Below are 16,682 nucleotides of genomic sequence, written 5' to 3'. Positions count from 1 at the left end.
TCTGTCTTCAGCTCAGGTCATGATCCCAGGGTCCTGGGATCGAGCCCCACATCAGGCTCTCTGCTCAGCAGGGATCCTGCTTCCTCCTCTCTCTCTCTGCTTGACTCTCTGCCTACTTGTGATCTCTCTCTGTCAAATAAATAAAATCTTAAAAAAAAAAATCTATACAGCTGGAAAACTCATTTGAAATTAACTTCTAACAGTAATAAATAAATTCTAAAAAATTATTCCTACACGAGGGTAGCCAGAATGTCTTAAAAGGAAAAAGCCCTCCACCAAATCAGGAAATCTAGATAAAAGTGTCCCATCGCTGCCATGTAACCCTGGGCAAGGAACACAGCAGGCTGTACTTTCCCAATACTTAAAACAGTCATAGATCTAAAACTCTGAAAGTGTGATTCCATTTTAAGACAAAAATGAAAATATCTACTTTTACTGTCAAAAACAGCTAAAATTTTAGAAAGGGGAACCTCTCACACTGATCGTGGGAATGCAAGCTGGTGCAATCACTCTGGAAAACAGTATGGAGGTTCCTCAAAAAGTTGAAAATAGAGCTACCCTACAACCCAGCAATTGCACTACTGAGTATTTACCCTAAAGATACAAAAGTAGTGATCTGAAGGGGCACGTGCACCCTAACATTTATAGCAGCAATGTCCACAACAGCCAAACTATGGAAAGAGCCTAGATGTCCTTCAACAGATGAATGAATAAAGAAGTTGAGATATACACACACACACACACACACGTGCGCGCATAATGGAATATTATGCAGCCATTAAAAAACCAAAATCTTCTGGGGCTAAAAATACATTATATGTTTATAAAAAATAAAAAAATAAAAAATTTTTAAAAAGAGAAAATTAAAAAAAAATCTTGCCATTTGCAACAACATAGATGGAACTAGAGGCTATTATGCTAAGCGAAATAAGTCAATCAGAGAAAGGTTATTATCCTCATATCCACTGATATGAGGAATTTGAGAACAAGACAGAGGACCATAGCGGAAGGGAGAGAAAAATGAAACAAGACGAAACCAGAGAGGGAGACAAACCATAAGATACTCTTAATTTCAGGAAACAAACTGAGGGTTGCTGAAGAGGAGGGGATTGGGAGGGATGGGGTGGCTGGGTGATGGACATTGGGGTGGGTGTATGCTACGGTGAGTGCTGTGAATTGTGTAAGACTGATGAATCACAGACTTGTACCCCTGAAACAAACAACACATTATACCTTAAGTTAATAAAAAACAAACACAGGGCTGATAGGGTTATTAAGGGGATTAAATGAGTCATTATCTATAAAGGTCTTAGAAGAGGGTCTGGAGGTTAAGCATCTGCCTTTGACTCAAGCCATTATCTCAGGGTGTTGAGATAGAGTCCAGCGTGGGGGGGGGGGGGTCCCTGCTCAGCAGGGAGTCTGTTTCTCCCTCTGCTCCTCCTCTCTGCTTGTGCACACACTCTCTCTCTCTCTCAAGTAAATAAAATCCTAAAAAAAAAGAAATTGCTAAAATTCACTATGGTTGCTTCCCACTAACATGTACCACAAAGTCTTAATGTTGTAACTTATATTTACGCTATACTTCAGAAGAAATGAGTATTTCATATATCCTAATTTAAACATTCATAGCGAGTTGGATGGGCAACTATTATGTCTTTTTTTTTTAAGATTTTTTTTTTTATTTCTTTATGTAACAGAGAGAGAGAGATCACAAGTAGGCAGAGAGGCAGGCAGAGAGAGATGAGGAAGCAGGCTCCCTGCTGTGCAGAGAGCCCGATGTGGGGCTCGATCTCAGGACCCTGAGATCATGACCTGCGCTGAAGGCAGAGGCTTAACCCACTGAGCTACCCAGGCACCCAACTATTATGTCTTTTCTTTCATTTCTACCTGACAATAAAAACAAGCCTATCTCTGAGGGGATAAAGTACCTTTGACATGGTAAGGCAGGACCAGAGTTTTAATCAAGCTTTCCTATTCAACACCAGCATTCTACAACCCTCAGACTTCTGCCAAAGCTCTAAAGACACAAGATGTCACAAAGACATCTTTTTCTTTTCTTTTTTTGCTTTGAGGCAGTGAAGCAGCTACTCCCTGAATACAGCACAGACTGCCAGGTGACGTCTGTCTCCTCTTGCTGAAAAGCCAAATATATCAAAGACAGAAAAACAGAAGAGTGAAGAAGGAAGAGAATACAAGTAACAACACTTATAGGAAGACAACCTGAGGTTGGGGAAGAGAACCTCTAACCGCTAAGAGCAAATTAAAGATTAGAATCATGGATCATCTGTTCAACATGTTTTGGGACACTGGAAGGTAGGAATAAGAATGAAATAGTGAGGAGTAGCTATGATCTTCAGAAAATTATTTAAGTTCTGAGATTTTTCTATAAAATGGAGATACAGATCTACTTTTTTAAATTATAAAATAATTACAACCATGGCATATGCTAACACCTGCAACACATCACATAATTACCATTTCTTCTTTGTGGTAAGAACATTTAAGATCTCTTAGCAAATTTTAAGTATACAGTATTATTAACTATAATCACTATGCTGTACATTAGATCTCCAGAACTTACCATCATATAGATGGAAATTTTACTCCTCCCCTTTTCCCTCAACTCCTTGCCCCCACTGACCACTAATCTGTTTCTATGAATTCAACTTTTTTAGATTCCACATTATTTTTTAAGATTTTATTTATTTACTTGAAAATGAGAGAAAGCAAGAGCAGGGGAAGAAGGAGAGGGAGAGGCAGGCTCCCTGCTGAGCAAGGAGTCTGACACTGGACTCCAAGATCATGACCTGAGCTGGAGGCAGATGCTTAACTGACTGAGTCACCCAGGTGCCACTTAGATTCCACATCTAAGTGAAATCATACAGTACTTAGTCTTTCTCTAACTGGCTTGTTAGCATAATAAGGTCCATCCATTTTGTCACAAATACTAGGATGTCCTTTCTCAGAGTTCAATATATTCCACTGTGAATATATACCACATCTTCTGTATTCAATTACCTGTAGAAGGACACTTAGGTTGTTTTCAGGTCTTGGTTACTATGAATAATGCTGCAATGAACAGCATTTGAGATCCTCTTTTCATTACCTTTGGATATATACCCAAAATGGGATTTCTGGATCATATGACCGTCCTATTTTTACTTTTTTGAGGAATCCCCATGTTGTTTTCCATAGTGGCTACACGAATTTGCATTCCAACCAACAGTGCACAAGGGTTCCCTTTCCTCCATAACCTCACTAACTTTGTTACCTCCTCTTTTTGATGACAGCCATTCTAACAGCCATTGAGATGCTATCTCACTATGGTTTTGATTTCTATTTCCCAGATAATTAGTGATGTTGAGCTTTTTGTATACCTCTTGGCCATTTGTATGTCTTCCTTGAAAAAAATGTCTTTTTAGTTCCATTGCTCAATTTTTAATTGGACTGCTTGATTTTTTTGCTACTGAGTTGTATAAGTTCTTCATATACATTAGATAATAACCCCTTATCAGATTCATGATTTGTAAATATTTTCTACCATTCCTTAGGTTGCTTTTTTCATTTTGTTGATTGTTTTCCTTTGCTGTGCAGAAGCTTTTTACTTTAAAGTGATCCCACTTGTTTATTTTTGCTTTTGCTGCCTCTGCTTTTGGTGCTGAATCTAAAAAACTCATTGCCAAGATTGATGCCAGAGAACTGACCACCTATGTTTTCTTCTAGGTCTTCTAATGTTTTAGGTCTTACTTTCAAGTCTTTAATCCACTTGGAGTTGACTTTCATATATGGTGTAAACTAGGGGTCCAGTTTCATTATGTTGTATGTTGCTCAGTTTTCCCAACACTATTTATTGAAAAGACTGCCCTTTTTCCTATTATATACTCTTGGCTCCTGCATTGTAAATTCACTGATCATATATGCATGGTTTTACTTCTGAGGTCTCTATTCTTTTCCATTGATTGATATGTCTGTTTTTATGCCAATACCATACTGTTGGGATAACTACAGCTTTATAATATAGTTTGAAATCAGGAAGCATGATGCCCTCATCTTTACTCTTCTTAAAACTGCTTTGGTCATTTGGGGTCTTCTGTGGTTCCATACAAATTTTAGGATAACTTGTTCTAGTTCTGTGAAAAATACCATTGGTTTTTTGATAAGAATTGCACTGAATTGTATAGATTGCTTTGAGTACTATGGACATTTTAAGAATATTAATCATTCCAATCCATGAACATGGATTATCTTTCCATTCATTTGTGTCTTCTTCAACTTCTTTCATCAATGTTTTAAAACTTTCAGCATAAAGGTGTTTCACCTCTGTGGTTAAATTTACTCCTAAATATTTTCTTTTTCATGCTATTGTAAATGGAAAATGTTTTCTTAACTTTACTTTTTGATAGTTTATAATTGCTGTATAGAAACACAACTAACCTCTGCATATTGATTTTGAATGCCACTTTACTGAATTCATATATTAATTCTAATAGCTGTTTAGTTGACACTTTATGGTTTTCAATATTTTAAAATGTCACACACACACACACAAAAGACAGACTTACTTCTCCCTTCCCAATTTGGATACTTTTTATTTCTTTTCCTTGCCTAATTATTCTGGTCAGGACTTCTGGTTCTATGCTGGTTAGAAGTGACAAGAGTAGACCAGCTGTTTTGTTCCTGATCTTTGAGGTAAAGCTTTCAGCTTTTTAACACTAAGTATAATGTTAGCTCTTGACTTGTTATATCAAACCTTTATTTTGTTGAGGCATATTCCCTTAATACCCAGTCTATTCAGAGTTTTTAGCATGAATGGATGTGGAATTCTGTCAAATGGGGTTTTTTTGCATCTATTGGGATGATCATACATTTTTAACCCTCATTGTGTTAATGCAATGTATCACATTGATTGATTTGTGGATACCAAACCATCTCTGCATTGCTGGAATGAATCCCACGAGATCATGGTGTATGATCCTTTTAATGTGCTATGGAATTTCATTTAGTAACATTTTATTGCAGATTACCACATCTATATTCATCAGAGATACTGGCCTATAATATTCTTTCCCTTGTATCAAGGTAATGCTGACCTCAAAATGAGCCTGGAAGTACTTCCACCTCTTCTGCTGTGGGATTTTTTGTTTGTTGTTGTTTTTTTTTTTTTTTTGGAAGAGTTTCAGAAGAATTAGTACTCCTGAAATATTCGTAGGAATTTAGCAGTGAAATAGTTTCAGAAAATTATTTAACTTCTGAACATTTTCTTTCTTTTTTTTTTTTTAAGATTTTATTTATTTATTTAACAGAGAAAGAGATCACAAGTAGGCAGAGAGAGAGGGGAAAGCAGGTTCCCTGCCAAGCAGAGAGTCTAATGTGGGGCTCAATCCCCAGATTCTCAACAAGATCCTAGATAATATGATCCAACAGTAAATTAAAGAGTATCTACCATGACCAGGTGGGATTTATCCATGGGAATTAAGGGTGGTTCAACATGTGCAAATCAATCAATGTGACAGAACAAATCAGTAAGAGAAGAGAGAAGAACCTCATGGTCCTCTCAATTGACGCAGAAAAAACATTTGACAAATATAGCATATGTTCCTGATTAAAACAATTCAACGTATAAGGATAGAGGGAACATCCTCAACATCATAAAATCTATCTATGAAAAACCCACAGTGAATATCATCCTTAATGGGGAGAAGCTGACAGCCTTCCCTTTGAGATTAGGAACATGATAAGGCTGTCCACTCTCACCACTGTTGTTCAACATAGTACTAGAAGTCCTAGCAACAGCAACCAGACAACAAAAAGAAATAAAAGGTATTCAAATTGGCAAAGAAGAAGTCAAACTCTCTCTCTTCGCAGATGACATGATACTTTATATGGAAAACCCAAAAGACTCCACCCCCAAACTACTAGAACTTATATTCAGTAATATAAGCAATTCAGTAATGTGGCAGGATACAAAATCATTGTACAGAAATCAGTTGCTTTCTTATACACCAACAATGAAAATATAGAAAGGGAAATTAGAGAATTGATTCCATTTACAATAGCACCAAGAACCATAAGATTCCTGGGAATAAACCTAACCAAAGAGGTAAAGGATCTGTACTCGAGGAACTACGGAACACTCATGAAAGAAATTGAAGAAGACACAAAAAGGTGGAAGAGCATCCCATGCTCATGGATCAGAAGACTAAATACTGTTAAAATGTCTATACTGCCCAGAGCAATCTATACTTTTAATGCCATCCTGATCAAAATTCCACCAGCATTTTTCAAAGAGCTGGAACAAATAAACCTAAAATTTGTATGGAACCAGAAGAGATCCCGAATTGCTAATAAAATGTTGAAAAAGAAAAAAAAAAAAACTGGGGGCATCATGTTGCCTGATTTCAAGCTTTACTACAAAGCTGTGATCACCAAGATAGCATGGTACTGGCACAAAAACAGGCACATAGACCAGTGGAACAGAGTAGAAAGCCCAGATACGGACCCTCAACTCTATGGTCAAATAATCTTCAACAAAGCAGGAAAAAATATACAGTGGAAAAAAGACAGTCTCTTCAAGAAATGGTGCTGGGAAAAACTGTGGACAGCTATGTGTAGAAGAATGAAACTCGACAATTCTCTTACACCATACACAAAGATAAACTCGAAATGGATAAAAGACCTCAACATGAGGCAGGAATCTATCAAAATCCTAGAGGAGAACATAGGCAGTAACCTCTTCGACATCAGCCACAGCAATTTCTTTCAAGGTATGTCTCCGAAGAAAAAGGAAACAAAAGCGAAAATGAACTTTTGGGACTTCATCAAGATCAAAAACTTCGGGGCGCCTGGGTGGCTCAGTGGTTTAGGCCGCTGCCTTCGGCTCAGGTCATGATCTCAGGGTCCTGGGATCGAGTCCCACATCGGGCTCTCTGCTCGGCCGGGAGCCTGCTTCCCTCTCTCTCTGCCTGCCTCTCTGCTTACTTGTGATTTCTCTCTGTCAAATAAATAAATAAAATCTTTAAAAAAAAAAAAAAGATCAAAAACTTCTGCGCAGCAAAAGAAACAGTCAACAAAACAAAGAGGCAACCCACAGAATGGGAGAAGATATTCACAAATCATGCTACAGACAAAGGGCTGATATCCAAGATCTATAAAGAACTCCTCAGACTCAACACACACAAAATAATCACGTCAAAAAATGGGCAGAAGACATGAATAGACACTTCTGCAAAGAAGACATACAAATGGCTAACAGACACATGAAAAAATGTTCATCATCACTAGCCATCAGGGAGATTCAAATCAAAACCACATTGAGATACCACCTTACACGAGTTAGAATGGCCAAAATTAATAAGACAGTAAACAACGAGTGTTGGAGAAGATGTGGAGAAAGGGGAACCTTCTTACACTGTCGGTGGGAATGCAAGTTGGTGCAACCACCTTGGAAAACAGTGTGGAGATTCCTCAAAAACTTAAAATAGAGCTACCCTATGACCCTGCAATTGCATTACTGGGTATTTACCCCAAAGATACAGATGTAGTGAAAAGAAGGGCCATCTGTACCCCAATGTTCATAGCAACAATGGCCACAGTCACCAAACTGGGGGAAAAACCAAGATGCCTTTCAATGGACGAATAGATAAACAAGATATGGTCCATATGGAGTGTACTCCATATGGAGTATTATGCCTCCATCAGAAAGGATGAATACCCAACTTATGTATCAATATAAACGGAACTGGAAGAGATTACAGTGAGTGAAATAAGTCAAGCAGAGAGAGTCAATTATCATATGGTCGCACTTACTTGTGGTGCATAAGGAATAACCAGAGGACATTGGGAGATGTAGAGAAGTGAGCTGGAGGAAATCGGAGGGGGGAGACAAACCATGAGAGACTGTGGACTCTGAGAAACAAACTGAAGGTTTTGGAGGGGAGGGGCTGGGAGGTTGGGTGAAGCTGCTGGTGGGTATTACGGAGGGCACGTATTGCATGGAGCACTGGGTATGGTACATAAACAATGAATTTGGGAACACTGAAAAAAAAAACTAAATTAAAAAAAAGATTTTATTTATTTGACAAGGAGAGAGATCAAAAATAGGCAGAGAGGCAGGCAGAGAAAGAGGGGAAGTAGGTTCCCTGCTGAGCAGAGAGCCTGATGCGGGGCTCCATCCCAGGACCCAGAGATCATGACCTGAGCCGAAGGCAGAGGCCTAACACACTGATCCACCCAGGCACCCCTGAACATTTTCTATAAAATGGAGATATATATACCTAATTATACTAGAGGATTTCTGTATGAATAAGAGAAAAAAATACTTAATATAATAACTAGAATCAGATAGTTACACAATAAATATTAGGTCTCTGACTATACACACCCCTCCCAAAATAAAGCGCAGTCTATCAAATATGTCCCATGTGAATATTCATTCCCACCTTATTATGGGCAAAATTAGCAATGACTGAAGTTAAATACTAATTTTAGCATACCCTGTGGAGAAAATAATATGAGAAAACTGTTCATTTTTCTGGTAGCTACTTTCAAGTTGTGGTTACTTAAGATTCAAGTTTTGGGTTTTTTTATTATTTTATTTTATTTTCCTGTATCTCTACAGTGGACCCATGAACAACAAAGGTTTGAACTCTGTAGGTCCACTTATATGTGGATTTTTTTTCTGTTCATTACTATAAATGCATTTCTCGTATGACTTCTAAGATTTTATTTATTTGAGAGAGAGAGGGAAAAGGGAGAGCACAAGCAGGGAAAGCAGCAAAGGGAGAGGGAGCAGGCTCCCCACTGAGTAGGGAGCTGGATGTGGGCCTCAATCCCAGAACCCTGGGAACATTACCTGAGCTGAAGGCAGATGCTTAACCTACTTAACCACCCAGATGCCCCTCTCTTGTGATTTTTGTATCATCTTCTTTTTCCTAGCTAACTTTACTGCAAGAATATAGTGTATAATATATATAGCATACAAAATATGTTAATTGATATAATCAGTCAGGATTCCAGTTGACCGCAGGCTATAAGTAATTAAGGGAAGTCAAAATTTATGTATAAATTTTTGACTGCACAGGAGGTCAGTACTCCCAACCCCTATGTTGTTCAAGGGTCAATGGTACTTTTTTCTTTTTATTACTATTTTATTTTTTTGGTCATTTAAGTTCAATTAACATATAATGTACTATTAGTTTCAGATGTAGAGGTCAGATGTAAGTAATTAAGGGAAGTCAAAATTTATGTATGAATTTTTGACTGCACGGGAGGTCAGTACTCCCAACCCCTATGTTGTTCAAGGGTCAATGGTACTTTTTTCTTTTTATGCCTATTTTTTTTTTTGGTCATTTAAGTTCAATTAACATATAATGTACTATTAGTTTCAGATGTATTCAACAAGTCTTATATAATACCCAGTGCTCATTACATCACAAGGCCTCCTTAATGTCCAACAACTGGTTATCCCATCCCCCCACCTCCCTCCAAAAACCCTCAGTTTGCATACTATGATTAAGAGTTTATGTTTTTCCCCCCTCTGATTTCGTATTTATTTTTTCCTCTCTTCCCCTATGATCCTCTGCCTTGTTTATTAAATTCCACATATCAGTGAGATCATATAATTGTCTTTCTCTGATTGACTTATTTCGCTTATCATAATACCTTCTAGTTCCATCTAAGACATTGCAAATGGCAAGATTTCAATTTTTTGATTTCTAAGTAGTATTTCATTTTATACACACACACACACACACACACCCCACATCTTCTTTATCCATTTAATCTGTAGATGGACATCCGGGCTCTTTCCATAGTTTGGCTATTGTGGAAATTGCTGCTGTAAACATTGGGGTGCGTGTGCCGCTTTGGATTGGTACTTTTGTATCATTGGGTTACATACCTAGTAATATGACTGCTGCATCATAGGGTAGCTTTATTTTCAACTTTTTGAGGAACCTCCATACTGTTTTCCAAGAGGGTTCCCCTTTCTCCATATCCTCACCAACACCTGTAGTTTCCCATCTTGTTAATTTTAGCCATCCTGGAGTTCCTGGGTGACTCGGGGTTAAGCCTCTGCCTTCAGCTCAGGTCATGATCTCAGGGTCCTGGGATCGAGACCCACATCAGGCTCTCTGCTCGGCGGGGAGCCTGCTTCCCCCTCTCTTTCTGCCTGCCTCTCTGCCTACTAGTGGTCTGTCAAATAAATAAAATATTTTTTAAAAAAATTTTAGCCATCCTTACTGGTGTGCAGTGAGATTCTTAGGTATCTTGGGCATCTTACTCACTGTGGTTTTGATTTGCATTTCCCTGATGATGAGTGATGTTGAGCAGTTTTTCATGTGACTATTGGCCGTTTGTATGTCTTCTTTGGAGAAATGTCTGTTTGTGTTTTCTGCCAATTTTCTGATTGAATTATTTGTTCTTTGGGTGTTGAGTTTGATAAGTTCTTTATAGATTTTGGATACTAGCCCTTTAACTGGTAAGACATTGGCAAAGATCATTCTGCATTCTGTCAGTTGTCTTTTGGTTTTGTCAACCGTTTCCTTTGCTATACAAAAGCTTTTTAACTTGATGAAGTCACAATAGTTCACTTTTGCCTTTCTTTCCCTTGCCTTTGGAGACATATCTAGCAAGAAGTTGCTGCAGCTGAGGTCACAGAGATTGCTGCCTGTGTTCTCCTCTAGGATTTGGATGGATTCCTGTATCACATTTAGGTCTTTTGTCCATTTTGAGTCTATTTTGTGTATGGTATAAGAAAATGGTCCAGTTTCATTTTTCATGCATGTGTCTGTCCAATTTTCCTAACACCATTTGTTGAAAAGACTATGTTTTTTCCATTGGATATTCTTCCCTGCTTTGTCAAAGATTAGTTAACCATAGAATTGAAGGTCCATTTCTGGGCTATTTTGTTCCATCGATCTATGTGTCTGTTTTTATGCCAGTACCATACTGTCTTGATGATTACGGCTGTATAATACAGCTTGACATCTTGAATGGTGATGCCACCAGCTTTGGTTTTCTTTTTCAATATTCTTTGGCTAATCAGGGTCTTTTCTGGTTCCATACAAATTTTAGAATTATTTGTTCCAGTTCTGTGAAAAAAGCTGATGGCATTTTGATAGGGATTGTATTGCATGTATAAATTGTTCTACATAGCAAAAACATTTTAACAGTATTTGTTCTTCTAATCCATAAGCATGGAAGGTTTTTCTATTTCTTTGTGTCTTCCTCAATTTCTTTGATGAGTATTCCATAATTTTCTGAGTACAGATCCTTTGCCTCTGTGGTTAAGTTTATTCTTAGGTACCTTACAGTTTTTGGTACAATTGTAAATGGGATTGACTCCTTAATTTCTCTTTCTTCTGTCTCATTGTTAGTGTATCGAAGTGCAACTGATTGCTTTGCTTTGATTTTATAGCTTGTCACTTTGCTGAATTCCTAAATGAGTTCTAGCAATTTTTTGGTGGAGTCTTTTGGGTTTTCCATATAGAGTATCATGTCATCTGCAAAGAGTGGGAGTTTGACTTCTTTGTTGATTCGGATTTTATTAAAACAGATATTAAAGCGGATATTACAGATATTAAAACAGATATTAAAACGGATATTATTAAAACAGATTTTATTTCTGTTTGTGTCTGATTGCTGAGGCTACGACTTCTAGTACTATGCTGAGCAGCAGTGGTTATAGTGGACATCCCTGCCATGTTTCTGACCTTAGGGGAAAAGCTCTCAGTTTTTCCCCATTGAGAATGATACTCACTGTGGGCTTTTCTTATATGGCTTTTATGATATTGAGTTATGTACCCTATATCCCTATCTTGTGAAGAGTTTTAATCAAGAAAGGAAGCTGGGGCGCCTGGGTGGCTCAGTGGGTTAAGCCACTGCCTTCAGCTCAGGTCATGATCTCAGGGTCCTGGGATCAAATCCCGCATCGGGTTCTCTGCTCAGCGGGGAGCCTGCTTCCCTCTCGCTCTCTCTCTGCTTGCCTCTCTGCCTACTTGTGATCTCTGCCTGTCAAATAAATAAATAAATAAAATCTTAAAAAAAAAAAAAAAGAAAGGAAGCTGTACTTTGTCAAATGCTTTTTCTGCATATACTGAAAGGATCATATGGTTCTTGTCCTTTCTTTTATTTATGCAGTGTATCACACTGATTGATACATGGATGTTGAATCACCCTTGTAGCCCAGGGGAAAAAACCCCACGTGGTGTAGTGAATAATCCTTTTAATATACTGTTGGATCCTACTGGTTAGTGTCTTGGTGAGAACTTTTACATCCATGCTCATCAAGGATATTGGTCTGTAATCTTTTGGGTGGGGTCTTGGTCTGGTTTTGGGCTGCCTCATGGAAGGAGTGTGAAACTTTGCCTTCCATTTCTATTTTTTGAAATTGCTTCAGAAGAATAGGTATTAATTCTTTTTTAAATGATTGGTAGAATTCTCCTGGGAAGCCGTCTGGCCCTGGACTCTTGTTTGTTGGGAGATTTCTGTTTACTGATTCAATTTCCTTACTGGTTATGGGTCTCTTCAGGTTTTGTCTTCTATTTCTTTCTGTTTCTGTTTTGATGGTTTATATATCTCTAAGAATGCACCCATTTCTTCCAGACTGCCTAATTTGCTGATATAAACTTGTTCACAATATGCTCATGAAACAGCATTTCCTTGGTGTCACTTGTGATCTCTCCTCCTTCATTTATATTTATTTGGGTCCCTTCTCTTTTCTTTTTGATATGGCTGGCCAGGGGGTTATCAATCTTATCAATTCTTTCAAAGAACCAGCTCCTAGTTTCATTGATCTGTTCTATTTCTTTTTGTTTCTATTTCATTGATTTCTACTCTGAAGTTTACTATTTCTCTTTTCCTGCTGGGTTTAGGCTTTATTTGCTGTTCTTTCTCCAGTTCCTTTAAGAGTAAGGTTAGGTTGTATATTTGAGCCCTATGTTGTTTCTTGAGAAAGCTTGTATTGGTATATGCTTCCCTCTTAGGACTGCCTTTGCGGCATCCCAAAGGTTTTGAATAATTGTGTTTTCATTTCCATTTGTTTCCATGAATTTAAGTCCTTAATTTCTTGATGGACCCATTCATTCTTTAGTAGGATTCTCTTTAGCCTCCATGTATTTGACTTCTTTCCAAATTTCTTCTTGTGGTTGAGTTCAAGTTTCAAAGCATTGTGGTCCAAAAATATGCAGGGAATGATCTCAAGCTTTTGGTACCAGTTGAGACGTAGTTTGTGACCCAAGATGTGATCTATGGATAATGTTCCACGTGCACTCGAGAAGAATGTGTATTCCACTGCTTTGGGATGGAATGTTCTGAATATATCTGTGAAGTCCATCTGGTCCAGTGTGCCATTCAAAGTCTTTGTTTCCTTGTTGATCTTCTGCTTAGATGATCTGTCTATTGCTGTGAGTGGGGTGTTTAAGTCCCATACTATTATTGTATTATTGTTGATGTGTTCTTTAATTTTATTATTAACTGGTTTATGTAACTGTTTGCTCCCATATTAGGAGCATAAATACTTACAACTGTTAGATCTTGTTAGGATAGACCCTTTAATTATGATACAGTGTCCTTCCTCATCTCTTATTACAGTCTTTGGTTTAAAATCTAATTTGTCTGATATAAGGATTGCAACCCTAGCTTTCTTTTCATGTCCATTAGCATGATAAGTGGTTTTCCACCCCCTCACATTCAATCTGGAGGTATTTTTGGGTCTAAAATGAGTCTCCTTCAGAAAGTATTATTGATGGGTCTTACTTTCTTATCTAATCTCCATACCCTGTGTCTTTTGATAGGGGCATTAACCCACTTACACTCAAAATAACTATTGAAAGATTTGAATTCAGTACCATTGTTTTACCATCAAAGTCACTGTTTCTGTAAACTGTCTCTATTCCTTTCTGGTCTCTGTTACTTTTGAGCTCTCTCTTCGCTTAAAGGATCTCTTAATATTTCCTGCAGGGCTGGTTTAGTGATCAGAAATTCTTTTAGTTTCTGTTTTTCCTGAAGCTTTTTATCTCCCCTTCTGTTCTGAATGACGTCTGAGCTGGATAAAGTACTTTTGGGTGGATATTTTTCTCATTTAGCACCCTGAATATATCATGCCAGTCTTTTCTGGCCTGCCAAGTCTCTGTGGATATGTCTTCTGCCAGACTAATGTTTCCACCCTTGTAGGTTACAGATGTCTTGCCCCAAGCTGCTTTCAGGATTCTCTCTTAGACTCATAGCTATGCAAGTTTCACTACTATATGCTGGTGTGTTAATCTATTTTTATTGATTTTTGAGGGGAGTTCTCTGTGCCTCCTGGACTTGAATGCCTGTTTCCTTCCCCAGATTAGGGAAGTTCTCCACTACAATATGTACCAATATACCTTCTGTCCCTGTCTCTCTCTTTCCTCTTCTTCTGGAATCCCAATTATTCTAACCTTATTTTGCTTTATGGTACCACTTATCTCTCAAATTCTGCCCTCGTGATCCAGTAGTTGTTTATCTCAGTTATTTTTCTCAGCTTCCTTATTCTCCATCATTTTGTCTTCTATATCACTAATTCTCTCTTCTGTCTCATTTAACCTAGCAGTTAGAGCCTCCACTTTTTATTGCATCTCATTAATAAGCTTTTTTAGTGCAACCTGATCAGATTTTAAGTCTTTTATTTCTCTAGAAAGGGAGTCTCTAGTGTTCTCTATGCTCTACTCAAGCCCAGCTAGTATCTTTTTATAGTTTTGAACTCTAGTTCTGACATCTTACTTATATCCACACTGTTTAGATCACTTGAATTTCAGTACTGCCTCTTTTTCTCTTTTTTGAGGTGAGTTTTTTGGTCTTACCATTCTTGCCAGAGAAGAATAAATGAACAAGAGAATAAAATACTAAAATGGCAACAACAGCCCCAGAGAAATATACTAAACAAATCAGAAGAGACCCAAAACTGGGGGGAAATAAAAAGAGAGAGAGAGAGGTAATCAGACAGGTTAACAGAACAGAGCAATATACAGGATCCTGTGTGTATTTTTGCTTGCTTCTTAGAAAACTAGATCCCTTGGGGCTCCTGGGTGGCTCAGTTGGTTAAGCTGCTGCCTTTGGCTCTGGTCACAATCCCAGGGTCCTGGAATCAAACCCTGAGCAGAGAGCTTACTTGTCCTTCTTCTCTGTGCTCTCTCTCTCTCTCCTCAACTAAATAAATGCTTAAGAAAGAAAGAAAGAAAGAAAGAAAGAAAGAAAGAAAGAAAAAGACAGACTAGATCTCAAAATTGTAACAGAAGAAAAACTTACCTACATAAGTAAAATTAAATACAATGAAAGAATAGAATGTAACTGTACAAATTAAAATTAAAAGACAAAAAAAAAACAAAAAAAGAAAAAAGAAGGAATATAAACAGATAGGTGAACAGAACAGAGTAATACACTATATCCTAGGTGTATTGTGGTCTGTTTGTTAGAAGAACGTATAACAAATATGTTGTTCAAAAAAAAAAAAATGTGCAGGGGCGCCTGGGTGGCTCAGTGGGTTAAAGCCTCTGCCTTCGGCTCAGGTCATGATCTCAGGGTCCTGGGATCGAGCCCCGCATCTGGCTCTCTGGTCAGCAGGGAGCCTGCTTCCCCCTTCTCTCTGCCTGCCTCTCTCCCTGCTTGTCATCTCTGTCAAATAAATAAACAAAGATCTTTAAAAAAAAAAAAAAGTGCAAAAACACAAATTTGTTGTAAAAAACAGTAAAAAAAAAAAATGCACTAAACCAAAATTGTAAAGCAAAGCTTATATATAATACATTGAAAGGATAGAATTTTATTGTAAGGATGAAAATTTTTAAAGATTTTAGCAAAAAAAAAGAAAAAGAAGGAGAGAAGAAAGGAGAGAATATAATCAGACATGTGAAAAGAACAGAGCAATACACTAGATTCTGTATGTATTTTGGTCTGTTAGAAGAAACTGCATCCCAAAACTGTAAAGAAAAATAACTTATATATATATATAAATAAAATTAAAGAAAATGATAGAATGTAACTGTAAAAATGAAAATTAAAAAAGATTTTTTAAAAAATTGATAAAATAGGAAATTGACTGAAAAAGGAAAGAGGAAAAAATATATATAAATTAAAAGACTAAGGAACCATGGGAAAAAACCATTAATTCTATATAATATTTTCCCCTAGTGCTGGAGTTTTGCTGTTTTGCAAGTTCAGTAAATTTGGTCTTAGCGGCATGTTCCTGCTGATCTTCTGGGGGTGGGACCTTTTGCCCTGATTCTCAGGTATCTTTGCCTGGAGTGGAACTGCACCACTCCTGACAGGGGGCAGACTAAGTAAGCAGCTCTGGATTGCTCAACCTGGCTTGTGTTCCCTGAACGTTTTATGTGTAGCTTTAGAGGATGAGAATGAAAATGGCAGCCCCCCAATCTCCAGCCTCTGAGCCAAAAGCTTGGGGCCCCACTCCTCAGAGAGCCTTCAGGGAAAAGCAGTCAATCACTCCTGTCTCCCTGGACTCCATGCTCACCCAGACTGTGACCTAGCAGGCATGCAACCCCGTTTCTCAGGCACGCAACCCAGTTTTAAGTCTCCAAATCCTGCAGACTCCTGCAGTGTGCACCTGAGCCACTCCTCTCAGGGGAGGAAGGAGTTTCTCGCCGGTTCTGCCACTTGCTGGGCCCCTGCTCAGAGAGCAGTCAACTGACTGTGCCAGAGTTCAC

General features: G+C 38.0%; 1 protein-coding gene across 8 annotated transcripts in view; it reads right to left on the bottom strand.

The window, feature by feature from the left end:
- PPHLN1 (periphilin 1) overlaps positions 1–16,682 on the bottom strand; it is a 162,892-nt gene that overhangs the window by 81,791 nt on the left and 64,419 nt on the right. The gene's annotated exons all lie outside the window — the stretch shown is intronic.

This window comes from Meles meles, chromosome 7 (assembly GCF_922984935.1).
Source record: "Meles meles chromosome 7, mMelMel3.1 paternal haplotype, whole genome shotgun sequence".
NCBI classification, from domain to species: Eukaryota; Metazoa; Chordata; class Mammalia; order Carnivora; family Mustelidae; genus Meles; species Meles meles.
The sequence above is the reverse complement of the archived record's forward strand: the minus strand, read 5'-3'. Positions and strand labels throughout refer to the sequence as shown.